Source organism: Pan troglodytes, chromosome 6 (genome assembly GCF_028858775.2).
Source record: "Pan troglodytes isolate AG18354 chromosome 6, NHGRI_mPanTro3-v2.0_pri, whole genome shotgun sequence".
NCBI classification, from domain to species: domain Eukaryota; kingdom Metazoa; phylum Chordata; class Mammalia; order Primates; family Hominidae; genus Pan; species Pan troglodytes.
This window is the reverse complement of record NC_072404.2, coordinates 62,714,244-62,727,477: the sequence shown is the minus strand read 5'-3', so window position 1 is coordinate 62,727,477 and position 13,234 is coordinate 62,714,244. Positions and strand designations below refer to the sequence as shown.

Here is a 13,234-nt window from a genome sequence, read left to right as displayed (position 1 = left end):
GGAATCTAAATTTGGTGTCAAGTTAGCTTATTTTTTATTGGTCTACTTTGAGTGTAAATGAAAACAGATGAATGCTACCTTCCTTAACAATAGTCTTTTGTTAATTTTAAATCTGAAATTTTTGTTTTGGTAAAATTTTGAATTTATATTAAAGCTTTTTTAGCTTTATACCCCCTAGCTATTAATAGAAGCAAACTCTTGCTGTTTATTTATGACAGAACACACATGCAGGACTTGAAAGATGTTACTAACAATGTCCACTACGAGAACTATGGAAGCAGAAAACTGGCAGCTGTGACTTACAATGGAGTTGATAACAACAAGAATAAAGGGCAGCTGACTAAGTAAGTATATATTTTTTCTCCAAAAAAGGTATTCTTTCTGTAGTCAATAATCATATTGTTTCATTTTCATTAAATTTCTCCTGGCTCCTCAGTAGAAAATTTGGATAATGTTCTCTATGCACAACAGCATAAATGTATATTGTTATGCTTTGTTAATAGTAGACACTTTTTTGAATGAACCATTTTGATGGAGTTTTCACTTACAGATTGTGTGGAAACAAAGGGCAGTCTTTAATAAAAGGAATAGGTAGATGAATTTATTCTTGCTTACCTTCTCTAATCCTATTCCAGGGAGTAAATTAGCTGGAGTTTTGGTTTCTTCTTTTGGTTATTAGAGTGGTGTAAGTGACTACGAATTGTGTAGCTTTGTCCTATTGAGCTTGTATCTCAAGCTGTGGTGTTTTTATGTGGGGGTCAAAAAAAGAGATGTGTGAGGAAGCTGGTAACCATGTCTGTGCCCTCCTTTTAAAAAATTTGTCATTATTGAAGATCATAATTACACCATATGTCACTTAACAATGGGGATATTCTGAGAAATGTGTCATTGGGCTATTTCATCATTCTGTAAACATCATAGAGTGTACCTACACAAACCTAGATGGTAGAGCCTTCTACACACCTAGGTTATGTGCTCTAGCTATTGCTTGTAGGCTATAAATCTATATAGCGTGTTACTGTACTGAATGTCATAGACAGTTGTAACATAATGTTAAGTATTTGTGTATCTAAACATAGAAAAGGTGCAGTAAAAATACAGTATAAAAGATTAAAAATGGGATATGTGTATAGGGCACTTGCTGTGAATGGAGCTTGCAGGACAGGAGCTTGCTCTGGATGAGTCAGTGAGTGAGTGGTGAGTGAATGTGAAGGCCTAGGACATTACTGTACACTACTGTGGACTTTATTAACACTGTACACTTGGGCTATACTAAATTTATTTTTTAAATTTGTCTTTAATAATCTTATTTTGCTGTAACTTTTATAACTTAAATTTTAAAAAACTTTTTGATTCTTTTGTAGTAACACTTAGCTTAAAACACAAACACATTGAACAGATGTACAAAAATATGATCTTTATAATTTTTATTCTATAAGCTTTTTTCTATTTTAAAAGTTCTTTCTTTTTTCACTTCAAACTTTTTTTTTTGTTAAAAACGAAGACATAAACTTACACATTAGCCTAGGCCTACTCAGGGTCAAGATCATCAAGATGCTACCGGGCAGTAGGAATTTTTCAGTTCCTAGGGGCCACCATCATATATGCAGTCCCTTGTTGACTGAAATGTCGTTATGCAGTGCATAGCTGTATTACAAAACCATTTTAAATAATGGGCATTTGTAGCTAGGTGTTAGCTACCATTAGAGGAAAATCCTAAAGGATCAACTATATGAATACGAAAGACAAGTTCTGAAAGTAGCTATAGTGTTTTCCATAGTGGTTAACATGCCTTATAATGGAATAGAAAAATGTCCCTTCTTAAATATTTAAAATACGAGATTCTGCTTGAGGTAAGCCTCCGTACGTGAACAAAAGGAAGGCTTTTTGTCTCTTTTGAGCAAAATGTTTATTGAACAACTTTGGCAAAAAATGTAAGGATCCATCATAGTGAATATTGTTCATAAAATCCTAATTCACTTTAAACTCATTATCATTAACGATGAACTTTTTAACTCATTAAAAGAAACACATACACAAAGCTACTGATAATTTTGTATGTTAAAATACTACCAGTACGTATTTTTTGTTAAATATATGTACTTATTCAATATATTTTTAAAATGTTTGTTATGTTGTAGATATAAGGAATTGTTTATTTGTCCCCATGTCGCAAATATAAGGCTTTTTTTTTTTTTTTGAGACAGAGTCTCACGCTGTTGCCCAGGCTGGAGTGCAGTGGTGCGATCTTAGCTCACTGCAACCTCCACCTCCGGGTTCACGCCATTCTCCTGCCTCAGCCTCCCGAATAGCTTGGAATACAGGCGCCTGCCACCACGCCCAGCTAATTTATTGTATTTTGTTTAGTGGAGACGGGGTTTCACCATGTTAGCCAGGATGGTCTCGATCTGCTGACCTCGTGATCCGCCTGCCTCGGCCTTCCAAAGTGCTGGGATTACAGGCATGAGCCACTGCGCTTGGCCATATAAGGCTTTTTAAAGTAGTGCTGTTGGATGCAGGTAAGATAATTCAGAGAAAAATTGTAAACTTTACAGTATCATGAAGTTTTTTTCTAAATATACAAAATTCTACTGTGTGGATACATGAGTTAAACTATATCCCAGGTGAAAGCATAAATAGTAGAATTCTACTGGAAATATATCTCTTAAAGAGACTAATGATGACCATACTTTGCCTATGTAAATATAAAAAATGTTTGCATTGCTAAAACGCAAATTGCTCCAGGAGCTAGCATAATATTTTATGTTAATAATAAGTAGGAAAATAAACATTTTAGAAAATAAAGCCAACTGGGGAATGGCTGTAATTGGAATAGATATTTGATACGATTTGATAAATTAGATTGTTACTACTTCATTGAATAACACATACTGAATCTGAAAGAAATCACTTAGAAGTTTTATCGATTGGTTGTATCTTACATTGTCTTGAAAATGTTAGCAATTTCAAAAAATATTTTTGTTAAATTTTTCTTTAAAAATCATTAACAACTTATGGTTCTTTAGCTGATGTAAGGTGCTTTTCCTCATAGCTCAGTACATATCCATGAATAACTGAAAAGAAAGACTAATGTTTAAATAAGTGAAGTAAGCAGGTGTGAGTTTAGGCTTCTTTTAATGTTCTTTTTGTATTGCTCTCACGTGACTCTCCATAGCAATGTATTCTTTGATAGTGGTAGTGAGGAGGGGTTGAGAGTTGCAAGAATTTTGGCATGGAAGGTGAACCTATTGAAAATTTATAGTTAAATTGATCTTTGGCAATATATACTTCACAAAGTGCTAATCACACTTTGGTTTTAAAATATAAGCCAAACTTTTTAAAGATGTTAGACATTGAATAGTAAAATACATTCATGTGCCACATAACGATGTTTTGGTCAATGACTGACTGCATATACGACAAATTCCCATAATATTATCATGTCATACCATAGAGCCTAAGTGTGTAGTAGGCTATACTATCTAGGGTTGTGTAAGTACACTCTGTGTTGTTCGCGCAATGACAAATTAATTTCTCAGCATGTATCCCAATTTTTAAGCAATGCATGACTGTAGATCAATTTATCTTATATTTAAATTTTCTGAGGTAGTTTTGGGCAAACTGTAGAGTCTATTGAAACATGAAATAAAAAACCAAACACCGCATATTCTCACTCATAGGTGGGAATTGAACAATGAGAACACATGGACACAGGAAGGGGAACATCACACACCGGGGCCTGTTGTGGGGTGGGGGGAGTGGGGAGGGATAGCATTAGGAGATATACCTAATGTTAAATGACGAGTTAATGGGTGCAGCACACCAACATGGCACATGTATACATATGTAACTAACCTGCACATTGTGCACATGTACCCTAGAACTTAAAGTATAATAAAAAAGATAAAAAATTAAAATTAAAATTAAAAATATAAGTGTAGATGTCTGAAAATGTGCCTTTCTGTTATGTCAAGAGCCCTAGAACAATTCTATTTTAGAGGGACTTAAAACAAGAATTAGATTGTGTGGTTTAAATCTGAAGAATTAGATTGTGTGGTTTAAATCTGAAGACTAGATGAACTTGTCCAGTCAGCTATAATTCATCTCAAGGTTAGATCTAGAGAAGTGGATGCTATTCTTAGCAGCTATCCAGTAATTACCTGTTTCTGACAAAGAAAGTATGGAGCCATCTAAGTGCTTCTTATATCCTTAGAGAATGTATCTCGCATCCCTGTATGGAGGTTAGTGGATGGTTGGAAGCCACAGAAACGGTAACCTCTGAAATCAAAGAAAATTCAGCAAGGGTTGGTAAAGGAAAGGGCAGAAGAGTTGGTCATATCCAGATTGCTGATCTCTTAAAGGAAGTGATCCCCAATAAGAGAAGGGCCATCTCTTTTTTTTTCTTTTTGCTAAACGTCCTTCTTGAAGTTTTATCTGCCTCCTTTTTCCTTGATCTTCCTTGTACCCTTTACTTAAAGTCACATTTGATTGGTGACTCTTTTTCAGAACAGATGTCTATCATTGGTACCAATTGTGACAACAGATACCTTGCTCCAAGTTGGGGGCAAACCCTAGTCTCTCTTTCCTTTATGTTAATTCATTTTTCTGTTCTTTGTAGCCTTCTCCATCAGTCATCTTGGGAAAACTTTATAAGTAAATGACTAAAAATACAAGTTTCAAAGGTAGATCCTCAGAATTCTTGATACATGACAAGAGTTTTCATTGATCTAAATAGAAATAAAGACAATTTTCTGAAAATTTCAAGTTGTTTTAAAAAATTAAACTTACTCAGGTGTATCTTTTACTCTTTATTCAAGTGTCCTTTCATGAAATTATAATGATAGTAGTTGGAGATTTGTTTATGTTTGGTTTTAATACTCTTACTTGGCAAAACAAGATGTTGGCAACCATTATTACTCAAAATTTTTGGAAATTTTTATGGATCTTTGAAATTTTTTTTTTTTTTTTTTGAGACGGAGTCTTGCTCTGTCGCCCAGGCTGGAGAGCAATGTTGCGATCTCGGCTCACTGCATCCTCTGCCTCCCAGGTTCATGCCATTCTCCTGCCTCAGCCTCCCGAGCAGTTGGGACTACAGGCGCCCACCACCACGCCCAGCTACTTTTTTGTATTTTTAGTAGAGATGGGGTTTCACCGTGTTAGCCAGGATGGTCTCGATCTCCTGACCTCGTGATCCACCCGCCTCGGCCTCCCAAAGTGCTGGGATTACAGGTGTGAGACACCGCACCCTGCTGATCTTTGAAATTATTTAAGTGAAATTCCTTTGGAAAATTTTGCACGTAGTGACCTACTAACCACTGGAGCAAAAGTATGTAAATCTACTTGCTTACTGTGTTCTTTAGGAAAGACCACCACACATAATTTAAATGAAACATGATTGTCTTTTATTACACTCCAAATGTGGGTCATGTGTAATGCAGCAAAGTAGGACTTGACTAGGTCATCCTTCTGTGGTGGCTCTAATTTTATTGGTCACATGAAGGGGTGTGGCTTGCAAGAATTTTAACCTTATAAAGACAACCCTAGAAGGAGCTAAATCTTTGGGGATTTAGTTTCACATTCAGGTTATGTTGTAACCATTTTCTTTTTCTTGTTTTACTAGGCTTTTTCCATTACTTTGTCTGGGTTTTTAATTTCGCTGGTAGGTTTGTGAGCTTTACTACTATATGTGTGTGGGTAAGAGTTTCCTATTAAAAAGCAGGCAGGCAATGATATAACTTAAATGGTTTTTCCAGCCATTTAATAAAAGGTTTTACTTGGAACAAAATAGTAAATGTGAAGACAAAAAGTGATCTCCCTACATTTTCTATATTGTAAGCACAATTGTTTGTTTTGATTTTTTAAAAATTAATCAAGATGACTAGAAGTGAGGTGTTAGTTTAAAAATTAAAAATTTGAAAGATAATTTTTACTGGTGAGAGACTTCAAAAAATTCATTTTAAATATGCATGAATGAACATTTTTTCACAGTATTTGAGTATATTTGGTCAGATTATTTTTACAAGGTTAAAATCTTACAGTATCTTAGCTGTTAGATATTGCAGATTTCTTTTAGAAAGTACACACATTTAGCAGGTTTAGAACTTTGAACAGACTTTCAGAAGACAATCGCACAGCATATTTATTTTCATAGTGATTTAGTGTAATGATTATGAAAGTAATTTGGGAAATAAATTAGCTTTAGCAAATTTTACTGTAATTTTTTTTATTTAGGGCACATACCTTAGTAATTTAATTGTGAAAGCTATGCATTTGCCTTTAATTGAAGCTTTTAGCATGCTTTACTTTAAATGTGCTAAATCACTAATTTTTGTTCCTTTAGATATGATACAGTTGAAAGCATGTAAGGCGGGGGATTGTTTTTCTAAAGACATAGCAGTTTTACTATACAGGGATTTTTAATATTTAAATTTTGAATTTAAAAGAAGATTTTTTTCTTTTTCTTTGAGATGGAGTCCTGCTCTGTCACCCAGGCTGGAGTTCAGTGACACAATATTGGCTCACTGCAACCTCTGCCTCCTGGGTTCAAGCAATTCTCCTGCCTCAGCCTACCAAGTAGCTGGGATTACAGGCGTGCACCACCATGCCCAGCTAATTTTTGTATTTTTAGTAGAGACGGGGTTTCACCTTGTTGGCCAGGCTGGTTTCGAACTCCTGATCTTGTGATCTGCCTGCCTTGGCCTCCCAAAGTGCTGGGATTACAGGTGTGAGCCACTGTGCCCTGCCTAAAAGAAGATTTTGAAACATCATTGCATGTTTTCTCTGCAGTCTCTTATTTTTCCCCTAGAGTTATTTAAATAATAATTTAGGTGGCAAAATTACCTGCTCCTTCCCAAGGATAAAGTAAAATAAACATTTTATAGATAAGTTATGTAAGTAGGAATAGATATTTAATTCTCTCTGATTTCTAATTTAATGTATTTACAATCACAGTTATATTGTTGAATAATATTAAGTTGCTTAAATACACATATTCAGTTACTAAAGTTTAGCAATTAAAAATCATTTTTAGATTATTTCTTTTCTAGAGCTTAAAAAAGATTTTTGGGGTGTTAGGGGACAGTGGGAATTATAGACTCCTTGAAAATCTAGCAAAAGCTTTGGACCCTTTCACCAGAAGAATACTGGCAAACACAAACACACATTTGGTATGCTGTTTCAGGGCAGTCACTGACACTGGGTGTGCTCAGGAGATCAGAAGCAACTATATTAAAAACACCTGCCATTAATATGAGGCATATATTATTAAGAAGGATCTCATCAACTTTTAACAAAAAAAAAAAAAAATTTACACTTGAAAATGTATTTCAGCTGACTCCAGTTTTTGTTTTGTTTTTTGAGATGGAGTCTCACTCTGTCACCCAGGCTGGAGTGTCGTGGGGCGATCTCGGCTCACTGCAACCTCCACCTCCCAGGTTCCAGCGATTCTCCTACCTCAGCCTCCTGAGTAGCTGGGACTACAGGCATGTGCCACCACACCCAGCTAATTTCTGTATTTTTAGTAGATATGGGGTTTTGCCATGTTGGCCAGGCTGGTCTCTAACTCCCGGCCTCAGGTGATCTGCCTGCCTCGGCCTCCCAAAGTGCTGGGATTATAGACATGAGCCACTTCGCCTGGCCTGGACTTCCTCTTCTGAGCGCCGTGCTGACATGTTCTGATGATGACTGTTCCTGCAGAGGTCTGCAGAACCCCCAGTTACCTGGCCCTGAGATCATGGAGTGCTCCCTTGCCCAGGCTCCCTTGCCCAGGGAGGCCCCGCCTCTCCTGACATGCTGGAGGGGACCTGCCTTAACTTTCTCGGGTACCCTCTCCTCCCCTCCCAGGTCTCCCGATTCCTGTTGGTGCAACCCCAGAGCTGCTGCACAGCGGAAGAGGCCTTGGCACACCCCTTCTTCCTGCAGTACGTGGTGGCGGAAGTGCGGCACTTCAGCCCCCGGGGGAAGTTCAAGGTACGAAGCCTCCTGACCCAGACCCTGCGGCAGTTGCCGCCAGCTCCCCAAGTGCAAACCTCTAAGCCGTCTCCTCTCCCAGGGCTCCTTATACCCCGCGGGTTTCCAGAGTACCCACCCCTCCCCTCCCAGCCGCCCTGTGATGGCTTCAGAGATGGCAGGTGTCAGCCCACTGCCTCCGTCCCTGAGGATGCTGGCCAAGTGGGAAGTGGGGGACACTAGGAGGGCCCCGCAGAAGCCATCGAAGGCTTCGTGGCAAACGAGCCCAGAGAGTCCTGTGCTGGAGGGGCAGGGCCTGGCAGGGCGTGGGCTGCAGCCCAGCTTCTCTGCCTGGCCCTGCAGGTGATCGCTCTGACTGTGCTGGCTTCAGTGCTGATCTACTACCAGTACCACCGGGTGAACCCGGTGACCCGGGAGATCGTCATCCGAGACCCACCCCTACACCCTCCAGCCTCTGCGCCGGCTCATCGACGCCTACGCTTTCCGAATCTATGGCCCCTGGGCGAGGAAGGGGCAGCAGCAGAACTGGGCAGCCCTTTTCAAGAACACACCCAAGGCCGTGCTGCTCTCCCTGGCCAAGGAGGACTACTGAGGGGCTGGCCAGTCAGGGAGGGCTGGGGGGCAGGTGGGGTGGGGAAGCCACGGAAATACAAGTCAAGGGGGTAAGATGCATGCAGGCCTCTGCAGAAGGAGCGCTTGGCCCTGGCCAGGAACCCCTGGAGCTGAGGCCACGATCGCTTCTGTGCACAAGGGAAGCGGGTGTTCCTACCACACAGCAATACCTGCAGGCTGGGGCAGGCCCTGGGTTGGCAGAGATCACACGTGGCCTGAGAACCAGGAACCCCCTGCTCCTCCACTTCCTAGATGAGCCGCCATCTCCGTTTCTCTTTAGGGGAGGCCCAGAGTTACTGACACTAGGGCCCTCTTCCCTTAGGGTCCCAGGGTGAGGATGAAAGACACAGAAATGTCTGAGATACACAATCGCAGGAGATTTTATTGACCCCACGACATCCAGTGACAGTGTGGGAGCAGGCTACTCTCCAGGGACATGTTTCTGGAGGCATATGGAGAAGGGGGCCCAGGTGAGGTGGCTCACACCTGTAATCCCAGCACTTTGGGAGGTCGAGGTGGGACGATCGCTTGAGGCCAGGAGTTCAAGACCAGCCTGGGCAACATAGTGAGATCCTATCACTACAGAAATTCAAAAAATTAGCCAGGCATGGTGGTGCATACTTGTAGTCCCAGCTACTCAGGAGGCTGAGGTGGGAGAATTGCTTGAGCCCAGGAGCTCAAGGCTGCAGTGAGCTGTGATCTCCACTGCACTCTAGCCTGGGCAACAGAGCAAGACCCTGTCTCAAAAAAAAAAAAAAAGAAAAAGAAAAAAGAAATGGAAGGGGAAGCTTCTGATATTTCTCTTTCTGGAGTACTGTTTGCTTTGTGATTCCCACAATGCACTGCTTCACCTAGTACATCATTCAGTTCTCCCAGACCTTTTAGGACTGAACTGTGCTTTAGATAGTTACATGCCTGCCTGTTACACAGTGGAAACTAGTTTTCTTCAGAGGGACACGAAATGACAGATGAGGCCATGAAGAAAGCATTCTCCTTCCACAGCAACTAGCTAGGAAAGTGAACACACAAGTGATCCTCCTGCCTCAACCTCCCTACTAGCTGGGACTACAATCGTGTGCTACCATGAAGGGCTAATTTTTTTTTTTAATTTTTAGTAGAGATGCGGTCTATGTTGCCCAGGATGGTCTTACTCCTGGGCTCAAGTGATCCTCCCACCTCAGCCTCCCAAATTGTTGGAATTACAGGTGTGAGCCACTGCATCCAGCCCTTCATCACATATCTAAAAACAATCACCAGAGGTAGATGTAGCAGGTGTTATTGTTATTAACTCCATTTAACAGATGAAAAACACTGAAGCAAATAGAAGTGAAAACTTGGGCTTTTAAAATGGAGTTTTGGCCGGGCATGGTGGCCCATGCCCAAAAGTGGTAGAGATTGAGAAATAATTAGCATTAACTCATCAACAAAATTCAAGTATTTTGATTGTTAATACTTTCAGCTTGATCCCAGTGCAAGAAAACAATCTGAAATGGGAACAAATATTTATTTTTTTTTAAAGTTCACTACTATATGGATTTTTTTTTTTTTTGAAACAGAGTCTCACTCTGTCACCCAGGCTGGAATGCAGTGGTGCAATCTCAGCTCACTGCAATCTCCGCCTCCCGAGTTCACGCCATTGTCCTGCCTCAGCCTCCCGAGTAGCTGGGACTACAGGCGCCCATCACCACGCCTGGCTAATTTTTTGTATTTTTAGTGAAGATGGGGTTTCACCGTGTTAGCCAGGATGGTCTCAATCTCCTGACCTCGTGATCCGCCCACCTCGGCCTCCCAAAGTGCTGGGATTACAGGCGTAATCCCACCTGTAAAGCCACCACGCCCGGGCCATTATATGGAAAAGTTTCAAGAAATTGAAACATTCAACAATAAAAAATTAATTGGTAAGTTATGTTTTTTACCTAAAGGAATATTGTGTAGTCATTTTTAAAAACTTTATAAATTTCTAATTGTAAGAGAAGATAGTAATGATATACTAAGTGAAAAAAATTAAAAATTTACTTCATTTAACCTCAACTGTTATGTTTTCTTTCTTTCTTTCTTTTTCTTTCTTTCTTCTTTCTTTTTCTTTCTTTCTTTCTCTCTCTCTTCTTTCTCTCTCTCTCCCTCCCTCCCTCCCTCTCTCTCTCTTTCTTTCTTTTTTTTTTGATGGAGTCTTGCTGTGTATCCCAGGCTGGAGTGCAGTGGTGGGATCTCGGCTCACTGCAACTTCCGCCTCCTGGGTTCAAGTGATTCTCCTGCCTCAGCCTGGCAAGTAGCTAGGACTACAGGCACGTGCCACCAAGCCGAGCTAATTTTTTTGTTGTTGTTTTATTTTTAGTAGAGACGGGGTTTCACCGTGTTTGTCAGGCTGCTCTCCAACTCCTGACCTCAATATGAAATGGGAACAAAGATTTATTTAAAAAAAAAAGTTTGCTACTATATGGATTACAGGGGTGAGACACTGCACCCAGCCTTGGCTTTTTGTTTTGTTTTGTTTTGTTTTTTTGAAACGAAGTCTCACTCTGTCACCCAGGCTGATGATCCACCTGCCTAGGCCTCAGATGATCCACCTGCCTAGGCCTCCCAAAGTGCTGGGATTACAGGCATGAGACACTGCGCCCAGCCTCTTTTTTTTTCTTTTTTTTTAAATAGAGATGGGGTTTTGTTACGTTGACTAGACTGGTCTCGACCTCCTGACCTCAAGCAATCCTCCCATCTTGGCCTCCCAAAGTACTGGGTTAACAGGTGTGAGTTACTGTGCCAGCCCTCAACTGTTTTTTTTAAATGCAGAAACATTACTGGAAAGGCTGCAGTGAGCTGTGATCACACCACTGCAGTTTAGGAGTGTGAGACCTTCCTAGGTAACAGGGTGAAACCCCACCTCTACAAAAAGTAAATTTTTTCTTTTTTTGTAGATGGAGTCTCACTCTGTCGCCCAGGCTGGAGTGCAGTGGTGTCATCTTGGCTCACTGCAACCTCCGCCTCCTGGGTTCAAGTGATTGTCCTGCCTCAGCCTCCTAAGTAGCTGGGATTATAGGCACCTGCCACCTTGCCCAGCTAATTTTTGTATTTTTACTAGAGACGGGGTTTCATGTTGGCCAGGCTGGTCTTGAACCTCACCTCAGGTGACCCACCTGCCTCGGCCTCCCAAAGTGCTGAGATTACAGGCGTGAACCATTGGCCTCTACCCTTCTCTTTACTAGAGCAAAGGAATATTTCCATTTCTAGTTACCCAGTTACCCACTAGGTCAGGGAAGACAGAAACTGCTTTTAATATTCTTTTGCTGCTTGAAGAATTAACTCAATCATATGCCCTGACCAATTCACATGGAATTAAACTCTTGGGTCTAGCAAATGGTGTTTATTTCACTAGGGGAAGGAGAAACCTTTATGAAGTAGGTCTACAGCGGAGCCAATCTTATCTGCTGCTATAATTTTGCCCCAGTTTTTAAAGGCCTCATTAAAGAGATCAAGGCCATGATTCCACAGGGATTTATAAACTCATCAGGGACATGTCAGGGAATGAGATAATGAAGACAACACACTATTTGGTGAGTTATCGCCGGAGCCACACTGTATTTGGCTGTGAGCACTGTATATCGTGGCTTAATTAGAAACACCCATTAACCAGGAGCCAGACTGACATTTTTATCTTGCGCCCATACTTCTAAATTATTCCTCAAATGGAATATGTCGTAGCAGCCAAGATATCCAACCCTGACATTACACGCATGGACCCAACCAGCCAATAGGCCTGGAAGAAAATCAGACAGTAGCGTCCTGGAACATTCTCTTATTTATTTAACATGTGTGTTCATTCATTCTCCAGAGTGTTGTTGGAATCAATTAAAGATAAAAGACACAAAGCCATGCCATGCAGAATAAATGAGATAGATAGATAGATGATAGACATAGATAGATAGATGCTAGATAGATAGTTAGATAGATAGATATGTATAGATGGAGAGAGAGAAACAGATGGATAGGCATAGAGAGATAAGTAGAAGATAGATAGATAGATAGATAGATAGATAGATAGATAGATAGATAGATAGATAGATAGATATAGGTGGAGAGAGAAACAGATGAATAGGAATAGATAGATGGATAGATGATAGATAGAGGAATAGATGGATACATAGATGATAGATAAATATAGATATGTATAGATGGAGAGAGAAAAATGGATAGATATATGGATAGATGGATAGGGAGAGATACATAGATATAGATCAATAGATGGATACATGATAGATAAATAGATATGTATAGATGGAGAGAAATGGATAGATAGATGGATAGGGATAAACAGAAGTAGATGGATACAGAGATGGATAGACAGATATAGACAGATGTGAAAAATACATATATATGTGTATGTGTAGTTATAAATATGTATATATGTAGTAACAAATATGTATATATGTATTTATACACGTGTGTGTGTGTGTTTGTATGTGAACTCTCCATGCATCCGGGTTGTCAGAGACAAGAAGGAGCCCAGCAGAAAGTACCTGTTGAGGGAGACATGAAAACTCTGAATTTTGAATGTGTTCCCCACACCATGCAGATCCATAGCACAGCATAAAACATTTGGCATTTGGAAGCATTTTGTGCTTTTCTGTTGGTTTTGGGTTAAATTCTGTTTGTAGTTCTA

At 40.2% G+C, this 13,234-nt stretch overlaps 1 pseudogene; it reads left to right on the top strand.

Annotated features, from left to right (window-relative positions):
• Positions 1 to 225: 225 nt before the first annotated feature.
• Positions 226 to 8,560, top strand: LOC134810612 (phosphorylase b kinase gamma catalytic chain, skeletal muscle/heart isoform-like; annotated as a pseudogene).
• The last annotated feature ends 4,674 nt before the right edge of the window (positions 8,561 to 13,234 follow it).